The sequence below is a fragment of the Lontra canadensis genome, unplaced genomic scaffold (assembly GCF_010015895.1).
Source record: "Lontra canadensis isolate GAN:19392208 unplaced genomic scaffold, GSC_riverotter_1.0 scaffold296, whole genome shotgun sequence".
Taxonomy (NCBI): domain Eukaryota; kingdom Metazoa; phylum Chordata; class Mammalia; order Carnivora; family Mustelidae; genus Lontra; species Lontra canadensis.
The window spans coordinates 54,715-67,253 of NW_022631290.1; the positions used below are offsets into that span (position 1 = coordinate 54,715).

Consider the following 12,539-nt stretch of genomic DNA (forward strand, 5'->3'; position numbering starts at 1 on the left):
AAGTAATGAATGGATAAAGATGTTATGTGTGTGTGTGTAGTATGTATATGTTATATATATTTGTATACATATATAATACATATATATGTATAAATATTATTACACACATATATAATATATGTACATATTAGATATATAATGGAACATTACGCAGTCATCAAACAGATGAAATCTTGCCATTTGTAACAACATAGTTGGAGCTAGGGAGTATTATGCTAAACAAAATAAGAGAGAAATACTATATGATTTCACTCATAGGTGGAATTTAAGAAACAACATCAACATATGGGAAGAAAAAAAAGAGGGAAGCAAGCCATAAGAGACTGTTAAGTATAGAGAGCAAACAGGGTTGCGGGAGGGAGGTGGGTGGGGGATGGGCTAAATGGGTGGTGGGTCCTCAGGAGGGTACTTATTGTGATAGGCACTGGGTGTTATATGTAGGTGATGAATCACTGAATTCTACAGCTGAAACCAATTTTACTATATATGTTAACTAACTAGAATTTTAATGAAAATTTTAAAAAGAGAAGGAAGCTGTATAAATATTTGGGGAGGAAACGTAGGCTTAATTAATAGCATGTGTGAAGGGCCTAAGGTAGGAAGATGCTTTGACTGTTGGAGTAACAGCGAGGCTGGTATGATTGTAGGAGATTAGGTTGTAGAAGTAACTGGTAGCCAGATCAGAAACAAAATAGGGATGCCTACTTTCTCCATTATTAATCAGTGCAACTCCGGAGGATCTAAATAATGATATAAGACTAGAACATTAAATTATTATAGACAAAAGAGAATAAAACTATTTGAACTTTTACAGTTCATATTTGAACTTGTTCATACACTTGTGAAGTCTGGGAAACTGTAAACAATTGACAGTACAAGAATTGAGAAAGGAAGCTTGATATACAATAAATATTTAAAATGCAATAGTTTTCCCCTATTCTGTTGACATATAGCCAGAAATGGAAAACAGCCAAAAGATCCTACTTAAATAAAAATAAAGAACCATGAGAGACTGTGGACTCTGAAAAACAATCTCAGGGTTTTGGAGGGGTGGGGGGGTGGGAGGTTGGGTGAGGCTGGTGGTGGGTATTATGAGGGCATGTATTGCATGGAGCACTGGGTGTGGTGCATAAACAATGAATTTAGAACACTGAAAAGAAATTTAAAAAATAAATAAAAAATTAAAAAAAACCCTAAGGATACATTGTAAAAGAAAGATAGTAGATTTATACAGAAAATAATAAAATCTTATAGAAGACCTTAAAACCAGACTCAAAGATACTGTTCTTGGATGGCACAGCAATATAACACAAACCATTTAATACAACCCCAATTTCAGTGCTTAAGGAGTTTTTTAGTCTTTTTTTATTTTTACTTTTTATTTATTTTTTAAAGATTTTATTTATTTATTTGATAGAGACAGAGATCACAGGTAGGCAGAGAGGCAGGCAGAGAGAGAGGAGGAAGCAGGCTCCTTGCTGAGCAGAGAGCCGGATGTGGGGCTTGATCCCAGGACCCTGGGATCATGACCTGAGGCGAAGGCAGAGGCTTTAACCCACTGAGCCACCCAGGTGCCCCTTTTTAGTCTTTTTTTAAACTATCTAAAAGTATTTGCAACTTTACGTAGAAGAATAAATGCCCCAGAATAGGCAAAAAAGAACAGTGAACAGGATTTTTCATTAGCTGAAATTAAAACTAACTGTAATGCCATGCTAACAATCAATGGCTAGCAGATAACATACAGGGTAGGGATTAGCAAACTTTTTTCTGTAAAAGGCCAGATAGTAAATATTTTCAACTTTGTGGGCCAAATTGCCTCTCCCTTGACTACTCAACTGTGTCTTTTAGGGTAAAAGCAGCTCTATGGATGTGATTTATTTTTTGAACTGCAGTTTGCTAATTCGTGATATTTATCTTACAACAAAATAGTGCTCAGAAACTGATAGCATGATATGCAACAAAAGTGATATTTTAAGTCTCTTGCAGAAGAGAGTTTATTTAATAAATGGTGCTGACAACATTTATATTAATTTATAAAAATAATATCAAATTCCTACTTAACACATACAATTAAACTCTTGGTGCGTATTTAAATATGGGAACTAAAGAAAATAATAAAAGAAAATTTAAAAAATATTGTGTAATTTAGGATTAGAGGATGTATTTTTAAATAAGACAGCAGGGGACAGAAAGTACAGAAACTAAAGAAAAGGAGAAAGATGTTTGATTGCATATATGAGTGAAATTTTGTTTATGGCAAAGTTATAAAATTTGATAATTTATAATCTATAAACAAATGAAAATGACAATCTGTAAAAAATATTTGTAATATATATGAAGAAAAAGGGCTAATATCCATATCATGCAAAGTGCCTCTTCAATTGACCCAGTTAAAAAAGAGGACAAAGAGGTCTGTTCTTGTGAAGAGAAATCAAATGTCCAGTGGCTATAGGAAAAGATGGTCAGTATCGCTAGAAGCTGTCTTCTTCTGTAAAATAGGATACTTAGAGTACCCATTTCATAGTATTGTACCTACCTCGTAGTTCATACCAACCTCATAATATATGAAAAGATTAAATCAGATAATACAAATAAGGCATTAGAATGCTCAGCACATAGTATGTGTTCAATAAATGGTAGTTAATTGCTCTGTAGAAATAAAAGCATGAGTAGGCAAAGATTACTGTGAGGAGGCTGTTTATTTCAGTTTTTAGTTGGGAATAACTGGAAACAAATGGAATAGTCTGTTAATAAGGAAATAATGGAATAAATTATTTATCATTACTGTGGAGTTTCCTGCCTGCACTCAGGTACAGCTTCTCCTATATCAACATCCCTCATTAGAATGGTTCCTTGTTTTTTATTATTATTATTATTATTATTTTTTATTTTGGAAGTTTGAACCTCTTACTATTTTTTAAGTCCAGGGTAAACCTTCTTTGGCATATCACAGTCATCCAAAGTTCATAATTTATCTTTGGATTCACTCTTGGCGTTGTACATTCAATAGGTTTGGACAGATACATGATAACATATATCCATTATTGAAGTATTGAGTGTCCGTTATTGAAGCATAGAGTAGTTTCACTGCCCTAAAAATCCTCTGCTCAGTTTATTCATCCCTCCTTTGCACTTCCACAATTCCTGGCAACCACTGAACATTTTATTGTCGCCGTGATTTTTCTTTTCCCGGAACATCCTATAGTTGAAATCATACGTAGCCTTTTCAGATTGGCTTCTTTCACTTCGTAATGTGCATTTACAGTTCTTGTATGACTTTTCATGGCTTGATAGCTCTTTTCATTTTAGTGTCAAGTAATATTCCATTGTCTGGATGTACCACAGTCTATTTATCCACTGACGTACTCAAGGACGTATTGGTTGCTTCCAGGTTTTGGCAATTAGGAGTAAGGTTGTTTTAAACATTTGCACGCACGGGTTTTTGTGCGGATGTAAGTTTTCAGGTCCTGTAGTAAACTCTGTTTTTATTTTTAAAGATTTATTTATTTATTTGAGGGAGAGTGAGAGAGAGCCCATGAGTGAGGGGGGAGAGGAAAAGGGAGAGAGAATCCCAAGCAGATTCCACACTGAGCACAGACCCCAACTTGATTCCACAACCCTGAGACCGTGACTCAAGCCTAAGCCAAGAGTTGGACACTTAATCGACTACTCCACCCAGATGCTTCTAGTAAATTCTAATGAACAAAAATGCTGGATCATATGCTAAGAATGGGTTTAGTTTTAGAAGAAACTGCCCAGCTGTCTTCCAGAGTGGAATGAATGAGAGTTAGGGTTAGGGTTAAAACAGTGTTTTATCAGACAGCTCTTTTGCAATTACTTTCTCCAAGTCTGTGGCTTGTTTTCTCATTCTCTTGATATGCTGCCTTTTGTAGAGCAGATGTTTTTAATTTTAATGAAGTCCAGCTTATCAACTAATGAATATTGGATAGATGGATAGTATCTTTGGTGTTCTATCAAAAATGCCACCAATGTCCCCCGCCTGTCCCAACCCCAAGATACCTAGTAGCCAGTCTACTGGTGCAGACCAGGGGAATTCCACAGTTTAATTAAAACAAAGCATCCTGAATATCTGCAGGGTGTGTTAACACCATGTGATTTCTGCCCAGGGCTCTACACGCCAAAGCACAAAATTCAATGAAATGTGAGTAAAGTGCATTTTACACTGGTCTGTTTCTTCTTCTTTGCTGTCAGGCTGTTACCCATCACTTCCCTCTGCTGTCAATTGTGTCTTACTATATTTTTCTTCCCCCCTTTAATTCTTCTTCTAAGTAGGAAAGAAAGAGCTGGACTTGTTATTGTGTACAAACAAATCAAGATCCCATAGGCCTGAAAGGAGAGGACTTTTGTAAGAACCATGTCAGTGAGTTTTAGAATATGGACATATTAAAATATCTTTTGCTAGGAAATAGGCATTTTTTTTTTCTTTCTAGAACTGTATTCTCTATAACAGAATTCTGGAAAAGTAGGAGATGATACTATATGTGAACATCCCTTGCTCTTTATTGACTTTGTAATCTTCTGAGGTATTGCAGTTTGAATATACAGTGAATTCACTCATTTGTCTACTCAACAAATAAATATTGTGTGGATCTACTGTATTCTAGGCACCTGTTGTGGCTAAAAGCGGTAAATAGAATAAATATGGTTCCTGCCTTCACAGAGATCACAGACTAACTAATTGGAGAAGGAGTCATTATTCAAAACAAGCAAAATATCATGGAAATGTAAATTTGTTATGGGAAAAAAACTGTAGAGCTATTTTCAAGGTTAGTTAAAGGAAACTTAAAACTTTCAGAGTGATATGAAGTAAACATTAATTTAGTTCCACTAAAATTTTGATATAATTGCAAATCAATGGTACTTTTTTATGGAATCCGTATCTCAGACAGAAAAATAAAATATTTTCTAGTATCCAGCACAGTGCTTACCCGTAATATGTACCAGAGTATCAGGACAGTTAACTATAAATAAATATAACTAGAATTATAACTATTACTGCATTTCAAAAGTATATGTTTCTATTGATAGTTACCATGCAGTTAACACTATCAATGCACAAAGGTGATTTATACCCTTACATCAGCCCCAGAGATTTCACACCATAATGGTGACTAACTAGTTTTGTTGCTCTATCAACAGAAAAGTAGGCATTCCTTACAACTAATAAACTAATTGTGATTCTCGGTAGATCTGTTTTATCGACCTAGATGTTTATTTATCAGGATTTTCCCAAACTGGTCTTTTATCAAAGAGCTTACTGTGGGGCTTCTATAAACAATAGAATCCTTTTTTTCTGTGATATACATACATATTTATACATACATACTTATATTTTTATATTTATATATAAAGTATTTTCTCTCTTGCTTTATGGAAAGCACATTAAAAAACATAACACAAAGTCAAGACAAAAATTTCCAGAAGTCCATTTCTTAAGCAAGTCATATCAGGTATTCATATCATCCTGTGAATATGTATTTTGCATGGTAATATATAGTAATATCGTAAGTATAATTTAATATTTTATATTTTCATTTAATTCTTTGCTACTGTCCTTTTCAAATTCTACCCCTAGCCTCATCACCCTTCTCCCACCTAGTATATCTGATGATAAAAGCTTACTGTGTGTATTATATGAAGTACCAAGTACTTTCTTGGATTTAATCCTTGTTTCCATTTTGGCTTTACTTTTGCTGTTACCTCATTGGCATAGGAGGCTTAAGATGTTTTAATTCCATTAACAAATCAAAATTTGATTCCATTTTACTTTCAGAGGTTCTGATTACTACTTTAATCTGTTTCATAAGATGGTTCATAATGTCCTCAGCTTAGCTATATCCAGGGTAGTAGCTTTTCTCAAATCACCTTAGTGTGACTTCTGCAAAATGGGATTTTGTAATTATACAGTTAAACCTGCTAGGTGTCATTCCCAACTGGGAATCAAAATTAGTGAACTTTATCTAGATATTTACATTCTTTTCTGCCTTGGAGGAGACCATTATTCTTACCTGACTCTGGATTATTTCTCTCTGGATTGGTAGTTGCCAGTTATTTTCGGAACAAAGTGCCTATTACTGTGAACCCTATTTATCTTAATTTGGCTTTCTTAGTTTGGAGGGATAATTTAGACTTTCTTTAGATAAACGTTATATCTGGCTGTAGTTCTTAATTTCTTCATTTTATCTACTGTGCTTGTCAGATGTCCAATGAAATGGAGGGCTACTGCTGGATTTCATTTTGTCAGACCACCTTCTCTTTTATGATACCCTAAATGTACCTCAGGTTGTCTTCAGAGGTCTCTAAAAGACTTATAGCTTTCATTTCCTGAAATTCCAAACTTTAGGAAGTCAAACAGAGCAGAAATAACAACAGTTGTATAGAGGACAGACTGTCTAGTCATAATAATCTTGTGTCTTTTTATTATTCCATGAAGAAAGCAAGAAAATTGTTTTAAAAAACACGTTGTGGCTGTTTAGGTGGGTACTGGTAGTTGGGAACTTAACTTTTTGTTGTCTGTGATCAGAGCTAGAATCCTGTGCCTCAGCTGGGAGGGTAGGAATTTATATCTGTGTGCAAATTCAGATCTGAGGTAAAGGTTTTGAGTAGGTTAGTAACTTGATAGTAAATAATACCTTAAATTTATTTATATATATATATATATATATATATATATATACACATATACATATATATATATACATATACATATATGTATATATATATATGTATTTTTTTGTTTGTTTTAGCCATAGTTCATACTTCTGGGGTCGGACATCAGATATTACAGCCAATGTAATATGGCTATGCATATTACATTTGTTCCTTTTTAATACTTATAACTTTAAGGGTTAGCTGCTGTTACCATTTCCATTTTACTTTTGAGGAAACAGATACTTGGACAAGTTGTGTAACCTGTGGTTAATCACTGAAAATAAAAAGCCAATTTCTGAAATATTTCCTCTATAAAGTTGAAGAGATTATTTTTGAATTAGCATCTGAGCTGGGATTTAAATCTAGGATAATCTGATACCTAAGCCTATGTTCTTGATTTTTTAAGGTAAATGTTTTTTTATTTGATTGCCATGTTAATTCTGTCCAAAGGCCAATGGCAGTTGGTAGATTCTTTTTTCTTTTTTTTTTTTAAGATTTTTTTTTTTTTTTTTTTTTACTTAATTGTTAGAGAGAGAAAACACACAAGCAGGGGGAGCAGCAGACAGAGGAAGAAGCAGGCACCCACTGAGCAAGGAGCCCGATGTGTGACTCGATCCCAGGTCTCTGGGATCATGACCTGAGCTGAAGGCAGATGCTTAACTGACTGAGCTACCCAGGCATCCCGCAGTTGGTGGGGTCTATGAAAACAATTATATGGAATAAAATTAGGTCCTACCAGTTCTCTTTGCAGTGGCTGGTGGAGGAGTGGATAGGGTAACTTAGAGTCACATCCTGCTTGTTGGACGGTTTCACTGTGTCATCTTTGAGCTTTTTTATAGCATAAGGTGACAACAAGATAATAGTCTAAAACCATTGGGAATATATGCTTCTGTGGCACTGGTCATTCACACCAGGCAGATGGGAATGGCTCTGTTTAGCCATGGAACCTGGGTATCAGTGGCCACTTGCTAGTAAGATGAGGCTGTGCTGTTCAGCCTGGCAGTTAAGTTGAGCTGTATGGGAAAGGGCTGGTTTTGCAGCCCTTCAAGTTTGGAGGGATTTTTTAAGACTGGTTTATTCAAAATATTATTCAGAACAATTGTTCTCTAGCTATTTAGATGTTCTGTTGTTTTTTAATAAAACAGTAGGCTATGAGTTATTGCCTCGTATCTTTACTGTGGTGGTGCCCTGTTCCCAAAGCACTTTATCCATACAATGAATGAATTACCCACATTGTGGTAATTTGTTTCCATGCCTATTCCCAGTCTCACCACAGCTGTTTGAAAGAAGGGCTGTCTTAAACAGTTTTGTGCTCTAACAGGTGACAGACTTTTAGGTGATCAGCTAGTATTGAACTGATTTGAACTTTAAAATCAAAGCCCAACATTTCTCTGTTCAGAAAATCTATATGTATTCACTTAAATTTAACTCAAACTACAGGTTTCTGTTTAGCTGGGAAAATGAAAATGTGGTCTATGAATATAGATTTAATTTTGGTCTCATGGTCTTACATATTTTCATACATCACCCGAGGCTTTCTTATTATTTATATGGAAAAAAAGCAAAAGGCCTTCCTGTATGGCTGTTTCAAGCATTTTACATGTATTAACTAATTTATTCCTTACCACATCAGCATGAGGTAGCACAGTGAAAATTCTGAGGTATGGAGAGGTTAAATGATTGGCCCCCTTGCAGTCCTGCCCCAGAGTCTTCCTCTTAATCAATCTATGCTGCCTCATTTATCCGTAGGTAATGCATGCGTGTGAGTCTGTATCAAGAAAGAGATTGAAAGAGCTGCTCTCTCTCTGATATTTCATCATGAGCCTCATTATCACTTCTTGAAAAATATATAACATTTTTTTTTCAGGAAAATCTTTTTCTAAGGTCAGCTTTTAACATTAAAAATTTTTTTTCATATTGAGTCAGTTTATGAGGAATATTGACTGAATTGGAATGAGTTTGGAAGAGAATCAGCAGAAAACTAAGGAAATTTAAGTCACGCTATTGAAGAGAATGTAGATATTTCATCTTGAGAACATTTTATAACGGAATTGAAAGTATATTTCATATATTTGAGCGTAATGATTGACAGAGAGTTTGGCGTTGTTCTTTATAGTTTGGGGAGATAAGTTTAGGACCACTTGGTTGGAGATGCCTTAGAACAACAGATTTTCCCTTCACATAGGGAGGAACTTTCTGCATGGATGGGCTGCCCATCCATGAGCTTTTTCTTACCGGAATACTCAGAAAACACTGGAAGCAAAGGATGTTACTGAGGATAATCAAGTATTTGTTTGATCGAATGATTGAACTAGGTGACCAGGTATGAAGGTCCTTGCAATTCAGTGATTCTAACAGTTTAGCTCAGAAGCAATTCTGCTTTATTACATTATTCTTATTGTATACCTTACCACCTAGAAAAGTTCTATGTCAGTGACTTTTTTTTTTTTTTTAAGATTTTACTTACTTATTTGAGGGAGAGAGACAGTGAGAGAGAGAATGATAGAGGAGAAGGTCAGAGGGAGAAGCAGACTTCCTGTGGAGCGGGGAGCCCAAGGTCGGACTCGGTCCTGGTGCTCTGGGATCATGATGTGAGCCAAAGGCAGTTGCTCAACCAACTGAGCCACCCAGACACCCTGTGTCAGTGATTTTTAGTGAAACATGGGCTTAGGAATCTCATAAGCTATAGAAAATAACATCACAGACTTATTCATAATATCAAACTCATGGAAAATTGTTCATCAAACTCGGTAATAATTGTTGCACATGTTTCCTTACTGTTTATTATGTAGCAAGCATTTTGTTAAGCGCCTTGTATTCATTACCGTATTTATTCTTCACAGAAATCGTCAGGGGTAGGTAATATTATTATCTTTTCCTATTTTATGGGTGAGGGGTTAAGGTTATCTTGCCCATGTCTACATTAACTACAATAAGATGGCAGGGCTAGAACGCAAATTCAAGACTTTCAGAATCCAAAGCCTGTACACTTAACTACTGCACCAACTTTCAGCTTCATGGCCCAGATCAGAAATTGAAAGTCAAGATAATTGTTAAGTCATGGTTCCCAGGAACTCACACAATTCAGTAGAAAAAAACCAACCCAATTAAGAAATGGTCAGAGGAACTGAATAAATACTTGTCCAAAGATGACATACAAATGGACAATAGGTACATGAAAAGATGGTCAGCATCACTAATCATTAGGAAATGCAAATCAAAACCACAATGAGAGTCCACCTCACACCTGTTAGAATGGCTGTTATCAAAAGGATAAGAGCTAATTACTGCTAACAAGGATGTGGAGAAAAGGGAACCCTTGAGCACTGTTGGTGGGAATGCAAAACAGTGCAGCCGCTATAGAAAACAAGGTAGAGATTCCTCAAAATATTAAAGACAGAGCTACTATTTAATCCAGCAATCACACAACTAAAGGAAATAAAATCACTATCTTGAAGTGATATCTGCAGTCCCATGTTCACTGTAGCATTATTTACAACAGACAGGACAAGAACAACCTAAGTGTCCATCAACAGATAAATAAAGAAACATGCACACACACACAGGAATATTATTCAGCCACATAAAAGAAAGAAATCCTGCCATTTGCAGCAACATGGATGGGCCTTGAGGGCATTATGCAACATGAAATGACTCAGAAGAGAAAAACAAATTCTGATCTTGTTTATATGTGGAATCTTTAAAAGCCAAACTCATAGAAATAGAATAGAATGGTTGTTGCCGGGGGCTGGGAATTTGGGGAAATGGGGAGATATTGGTCAAAGGGTACAAACTTCCAGTTACAAGAGGAGTAAATTGGGGGGATCTCTTGTAGAGCATAGTAGCTCTAGTTAATACTGTACTATATATTCAAAATTGTTAGAAGAATAAATTAAAGTATTCTCACCACAGAAGAAGAAAAGTAATTATGTGAGGTGATGAGATATTAACCAATCTTATTATGGTAATCATTTCACAGTATGAACATGTGTCAAATTATCATGTACACCTTAAACTTTTATAGTTTTATATGTCAGTTATCACTAAAGCTGAGAAAAACTTAGAAAAAGAAAATACTAAGGGAAACAGTTGATTTGAAAATATAACCTCTTATTGCTGAGCATTCAGTCACTCCAGCCACCTGAGTAACCACCTGAATACCCATCCTGTCCAATAAATGCCACTAACACATGTGATATTTAATTTTAAGTTAAAATTAAAATTCAGTACCTCAGTCATGCTTGTCACATTTCAAGTACTTGGTAGTCACAAGTGTGTGTGGCTGCCATACTGGACAGTGCCAATACAGAATATGGCCATCACTGCAGAAAGCTCTACTGACCAGCACTGGTCTAGACTTCATTACTAAAGTAAAAGACAATACCTTTTTATTAACACAGCCTCCAGAGTGGCACTTTGAGGTACACACTGACATGAACATTCAAGAGTGTATACTCATAACAGAGGGGCAAATTTTTCATTCTCAAAGGTGGTCAAAAATTAACTGTTTACTGCATAATTTAAAATATTCTCAAAGCCCGTTGCTAGAAAGAAAGGAAGAAAAGAAGTTTGGTTTTATGAAATCATGCCAGCCAAAATACTACTTTAAAAAATACATTGAAGTTTTGTAACATATTTCAATTAGATATGAAATGGTTTACCCACAACAATTTCCTTGCTCCCTTTCCCTTCCTCCATTCTTCCTGCTATTTTACTCCTTGCTTTTTTGATAGCTATTTGTTCCAATTGATGGAAGGGACTCAAACCTTTTCTCCTGATGTAAACAACAAAAGGTTGTCTACAGGTTGTTTGAAGTAGGTGAGGGAATTACTGCTATAGTCTTGCGTGGGAGAAGAATGTTCTAGGCAGAGAGGAAAGTCAGTGTAAGAGCCATAAGGCAGAAGAGTGACTTATATACTTAGGAAGCACAAAGGAATTATGTGTGGCTGAAGCTCTGATAGTGACGACTATAGTCATAGGGGAGGTGGGAGAGTGTGGAGAATGGAGTGTTAGTACTTTGGCTTCTACCCTGAGTGAAATGCATGCTATTGAAGAGTGAAATAATGAATTATACTCCAAAAAGCTTGATCAGGTTGCTGTGTGGGATTACAATGATTACAGTCAGGGAGACCAATTAGGAGACTATTGTAGAAATCTGGAAGAGAAATGATGGTGGCTTGGACCAAAGTGGGTAATTGTAGAGGTGGTGAGAGAAATGGTTACACTCTGGGTTTTGTTTTGTTTTGTCTTTAGGCAGAGACAATGGGATTTACTGAGTAGTTGGGTGTGGAGGGAAGTTAAGGAATGTTAAGGAAGTTAAGAAAGTTAAGTTAAGAAGTTAAGGAAGTTTAAGGATGACTCAAATTTTTTGACCAGTGCTATTAGAACATTGGAGTTGGCGCTGACGGAAATGATATGACTACAAGGATACACTTTATGGAGGGAAGATCAGGAACAGAGTTTTGGCTCTGTTCATGTATCTCATATGAATCTGAAATTTGGGAAAGAGGTTTGAGCTGGGAATATACATTTGAAAGTCATCAGTATGTAGAAGACATAATCCACCAGACTAGATAAAATCACCAAAGGAATGTGTAGAGATAGAGAATAGATCTAGCAAGGGAAACTTGTGACCCTCCAATCTTTAGAGATCAGTGAGAAAGGAAGGCACCAACAGAGGGGACTGGAGAATGATCAGTGAGGTGGGATTCATAAGGTAGTATGGAATCCTAGGGTTGAGGAGGAGGGGTGGTCAGCGGTACAAAAGATGAGGACTGAGAACTGAGCAGTTGGTTCATCAACACAGAGGTCAATGGTGAACTAACTAAAACATACTTATGGAAATGTTAGGGGAAAAGCCTGACTGA

At 35.8% G+C, this 12,539-nt stretch overlaps 1 protein-coding gene across 1 annotated transcript in view; it reads left to right on the forward strand.

Annotated features, from left to right (window-relative positions):
* LOC116862674 (2-oxoisovalerate dehydrogenase subunit beta, mitochondrial) overlaps nt 1-12,539 on the forward strand; it is a gene marked incomplete at its 5' end in the record, with an annotated part of 142,591 nt that overhangs the window by 32,871 nt on the left and 97,181 nt on the right. The gene's annotated exons all lie outside the window — the stretch shown is intronic.